We start from the raw sequence: 5690 nt of genomic DNA on the forward strand, positions 1-5690 counted from the left end.
GCGGGTGGGCGTGGTGACGGCGCACACGGCGCCGCCGCCGCGCCGGGAGCACAGCGCGACCGTGCAGGCCGGCGGCGGGCGCGGAAGCGAGCGGCAGATGCCGCTGCGCGGAAGGTCCACGGCAGGGTTCCCGAAGGAGGTGAGGACGCAGGTGCCCGACGCGCACGGGCGGGGGGGGGCGAAGCCGCCCACCTGGCACGTCAGGTCTCCTATGGAGATGGGCGGCGGGAGCTGCGCTAGGGCCAGCGGTAGCAGCAGTAGCAGGGAGACGAGGGCGGTGGGAGCCATGGTGGTGCGGGGCGAGGCGGATGGGGCGGGGATGCGGGGGGTAGGTGCGCGTGGGGGCGCGGTTTATATGGTGCGGGGTGCAGGCGGATTTGGCAGATGGCATATGCGGGGTGACCCTGATTTGGGCGAGGCGGGGGCGCGGCGGTACATGCGCCTTGTGCGGGCCCGGGCCCCGGGCCCCGGGCGAGATCTGGGTGTGGTGCGGGGTAGTGGCGTCGAGCTAACGGGAGACTGAAACTATCGGGAGGGGATATTGGGGCGAGCGGATAAACCGAGTGGAGTGGACAGAGACGCGCAGCATGCTGTGCGTTTACCGTCTTTACTCCCTCTGGCCCCCAAGGACGAGGAGGGTACGGCATCGTAACGGTACCGTTGCTGTGTATGGAGCAGTAGCCGAGCTTACTCGGGTCAGTGAGCTCGGCGATCTACATCATACATGTCGCAGTAGCCGAGCTCTCTCGTGCCGTGAGCTCGGCGACCCAGACGCTACCTTTTGATCGCGACGGTGCGACAAGCGCAGCAAGCGCTGTGCACGTCGAGATATGAATGCGGGGCGCGTTTAGATAGGACGGATGCGGAGGCCGCGTGTGGGCGGGCCACGGGCGTGTCCATGCGGCGCCAAGCTCATCATCCGGGCGGGCGGTTTTTGCGTTCGCCATGCGGCGGGCGGCGCGTGACGTCATGCTTTTCTCACGCGGCGGCTCGCGCGGCGGCGGGAGGGGGCGCGAGGGGGCGCGAGGGGGCGCGAAAGCCGCGGCGGCGCGGCGCGGGGCTCCGCGCGCCTGCTACGTTTGGTTTGGACGCCCGCGCTCAGCCGCTGCGTAAAATTTGGCCTGCGGCTCGGTACGTGCGTGGCATGCGGCATGGATTTCAGAGGGCGCGGCAGGTGCGACGAGATAAACTTTACAGTATACGTAAACGAGATATACGCAAGCGAGACTGTTCATGTGGACTGTGAACAGTCGCCCTCTCGAAAGCGGCGCAGGCGTCACATGACGCTTTGCGCCGCTTTCGAGAGGGCGTGTACCGGGCGGCGGGTCCTGCTCCAATCAGCCGTCCGCTGGCTGTAGCTCTGCATGCCATGCGGGTACCGCTAGCCAAGGGGAGGGACAGCTGGCCAACGACCGGAGGGTTGAATGACTGCAAGCCGTATGAAGGAATCATCACACTTCCATGCCCAGAGGAGGCACCTTTTTCGGTCTTTGGCTGCTGCACGGCCAATTAAAACGGTCTCGTTGTTTGTCTCGGGACCAGATTGACAGAGACGCATGAAGATACAACCCCAGGTCACGAGAAGGAAAATGGAGTGGCCACCTCCATGGCCGGTGGACACTGTTAGTATTCGATACCATCCTTGGAACTCCATGATCTTGGTACATGGATACTGGAGATGTTGGACGTGCCAAAAGTGCAGAGAATGTGAGAGGACAAGGATTAATGCTCTAGCGGAAATACACCGTGGAAATAAAGCTGCGACAGGTAAAGTACACTTGCAAGTAGATCGCAGTAAGAAAACGCAAAGACAGATAACCTGCGCCTTCATTCCCAACCTTGAAACGTACCCAGCAGCACCCGAGATGCTGGTCTCCAATCTACTCGCGACAGCACATTGAAAATAGCTTGATGCATCCCTGTTCATCTCTCCATCCCTTTTCTTTTTTCCGCACTTGCCCACCACCACATACACTTTTCACACATATTAACGTTGAATATACATGTACTGTACAAGAATAACGATAGTAGCGGTGAATAGCGACGACCGCAGCCTCACTGTTTTGACCGACGGTATTAGACTGTACGGCCAGGCGTAAGAGGGGTTCGTGAGTTTTAAGGTATGAGACCTCTAGAATGGTAGGAGAAATTAAACCTTTTGCCCACTTAACAACGCACCATGACGAGGCACAATTATAGTTATACCATATATATAGTTATAGACAGCCGATAAAATCCACAACGGCGGTGTCCTACCCTAGGGTACCACGTGCGGCTTATTTAGTGTTTCGTCATGCTATACTTATTATGTGTGTCTAGGACGACCGTCAATTTGACCTCGAGGCCAGCTTGTTTTTGCAAAATATATATAAATTGAATCGAAACTTCAAAAAGTCAGTTTGGACACCATTTCTTTAACATATACGCCCTCGGCAATAACATCTTGCAAAACATTGGGATGGCGGTTGTCAATGCGCAGAGAGACTAAGATTCTAATGAAGTTTCAATGATCAGTTGAATTTTTAAACAGGCGTTTTGGTTTCGAAGATATCAACATAAAACGTTTTGAGGTTGGTCAAAAAGGCTCCCTTTTTGGGCATTTTAAAAATGGCTGGAAAAGACGTGCAGATCTCACTAAACTCCACCCTTCCGCAACGCAGAAGTCAACTGCGGTGGCGGGAGTATCTTTTTCCATCTTGTTGAGATAGCGCAAGTCGAGAAAAAATAAGTTGAAAGTGACCTCATATGAGGTCATTTGTCTCCTAGAGAACTAGGCCCTCAGAAGACCGAAAATTTCTCCAGGCGACAGGAAGGGTAGAAGATACGTGAAGCACTAAAGGAATGAATGTTGTTTGGTGCATACGCTGTGCTATGTTGTTCACAAAAGTATCGGATACGAAGAAAGGGGGGAGAAAAACGGAAACGACGTTCTCGTATTGTAGGGAGTTTGTTACGCAAAGTAAGTCACAGGATAAATTGTGCTCTATGTCTGGCCATCCAGAATAGGGCAGTACTTCAGGGTAACGCAAACAAGCAATAAACATGCCATATGGGTACACCGCGGGGATTTCATCTGGGGCCAGCATACATATCATCATGATATGTATGGTGGCCCCAGATGAAATGCACTATACTCCAAGTGGCAATATATATTCCCACCTGGAGTATACTGCATGCCTTCCCGAAGTGGCGTGAAAGATGACACGTGTGCACATATTTCGCCACGAGAAGCCCAACGGCCCTACTTACGCATGGCGCAAAAATGAGTAATGCGCGGTCGCGTAACGTAATAACATGGATGATTGTTGCACAGTCGGCGGGCAATGTCTGTAAAGGTGAAGGTGGAGGTGCTTTGCCCTCTTGGTTTATTGTAAAGGACACTATCTTTAAGTAGAGCGACGGAAATGCCGCTAGAGATATATAAACGAGGTGTTGTGAGGTTGGGCGATAAACGTTTGAAGGAATGGTTGGTTGTTATTTTTCTTCTTGGTTACTGTAGCAGTCTGCTGTCTGCTGCCATTTTGCGGTGGACGTCTGGAATTTGGCTACAGTATTGCCAAATTCGGTACCTACCAGCCCCCTAGGGCTCCATCCCCGGGACCGATATGGTACCCGTCTGGTATAAGAGAATAGACCCAATGCAGCTCAGTAAAAAAGGCATCAGCCTCTCCGTTTTTCTCCTTTGAGCCAGGAGCCCTTGCAGGGCCCCAGAGAGCACTCCGCGAGTGCTAGCAACAGTTACCTTTGTCCTACTGTACTAGCAAACTATCTGCCCTTTAGTAGATATTCTAACCCGGCTTCCCTCGTTATCTGAACCCGAGGGTGTTTCGTACTGAGCAAGATGCGCTTGATCAATGCGACTAAATTGTACACCTTCTTTTTCCAGCCGGGCATTTCTATTTTGTACTCCTCTGTTGAGAACAATGTCGTGCCTTCGTGTGTGTAGATGTATGTCTATTGAGACGTAGAGAGTCACTGATGATAGTATAGCAGATTCCATTATTCTGTGAGCCGCGTGTACGCGTGGGGTGTCAGGGACGACGGATGTATCACTATGTTTTATGACAGAAATGCTACCCAATTCAATGTCACGGTGCGCCGCAACTTGGAGAGAAATGCAAAATATTGGAGACACCTACTCATGCTAGAAAGAGTGGCACATATGGAATTGTGTATCGAGCGCAGTGCATCAATACGGAAACACATGCTCATCGGAAGCCTGTGGACTACTCTCCCAGCGTTTAAAAGCAACTTACGCATTAAGGAACGCGTCTTACTTTCTCTCCGTGTCGTTTATGCAAACAGACCTGGTTGTTGTCAACCGTGATCATGTGATGGTGTAATTAGGATCTCTTTCCATTACAGTGACACATGCCACGCCCGATGGAGGGAGAACTTGGACATTCAACCTGGTGCCTACCACTGAAGGGGCGCATGATGTATGGAGCGCGATATACTCCTTTTTCCTCAAGGGGTGCCTACACTGGAATTGACACGCTGAACTAGGGGAACGGTTACCAGAAACCATAGCTTAAGTATTGTAATCCCTCGACCTACTCGAGGACGAGGGTAGCGTATGTTTATTGAATCTTGGTTTGGCGCAGTAAAGTGCTGAACGCGGGGTAAGAACATACCGCGATCTGTGTTGTTGTTGTTGTTTCTTCCACGCCTCGGCATTCTCTAGTTAGTGAATAAGCTCTAACCTACTAGGGAGCGCGCGCGCGACAAGAGAGAGGAAGGGAGGAACGGCGAGGAAAGTCCGAGTAGTTGCTTGTTTTGCTCAGTCCGACAACATTCCGGAATCGTCAGCTGGCGCTGGACTACGGCAACTAACTTGGTAAGATGTCTTCACACAGTTCAGGCGAAGGTGACCCAGCTAGCAGTCTTGCGCGGCCTTCCTCGGCGGTACGGAACCTGGCATGGAAAGCGGACGCAGGATCCGTGAAGCAAGAGTACATTCAGCGATGGATGGAGGAAGTGGCCACGAAGAACACGACGGGAGAACAGCTGCAGGAGTCTTACTTGGAGCTACTCCCACCGGAGACACTATTCTCCAAAGAAGCACTAAACGGCCGCAACGCTCCCAGGATGTATAAGGAAATCCGAGATCTGATACAAGCGCAAGGATGCGCAATCCAGAAGAGACGCGGCCTGCAGATAAAGAAGGCACTTGCACAATTCTACGGGGAAGAGCAAGCGACCAAAGACGCACTAGATCTGTGCCGAGAGCTAGTAGAAGACGGTATGAAAAACATAGCCTTAAGGCGAAGTGAGACCACTCGTTCGTACAGCTCGGAAGGGTACCCGTCACCATACGGAAGTCAGCCCACCACGCAACTCGCGACGACGAGAAAGAACAATCTGACACCAGAACCCGCAGAGACAATGATTGCTATGCCTAAAGAGCCACCACCAGCAGAACCAGCATACCCGCCTTACAGATTTAAGGCACCGTACCATGAAACCAAGCCGAGAGGGGGGGACAATTCAGGTCAAGAACAGGTAGCCCAACAGCCTCAAGACCACCGCAACGCCCCGAGCCTCGCACGAAATGGACAGCCGACATGGACACAAACGATAGGCGTGCTGAGCAAACTCAGCACACGTTTCAAAGATCGTTCGGATAAATACGGCGGAGACGAGGGTGAAAACTGGGAGGACATTTACACATCGTATATGTCGTGTGCATT

The sequence above is a fragment of the Chondrus crispus genome, genomic scaffold (genome assembly GCF_000350225.1).
Source record: "Chondrus crispus Stackhouse genomic scaffold, scaffold_75, whole genome shotgun sequence".
NCBI classification, from domain to species: Eukaryota; Rhodophyta; class Florideophyceae; order Gigartinales; family Gigartinaceae; genus Chondrus; species Chondrus crispus.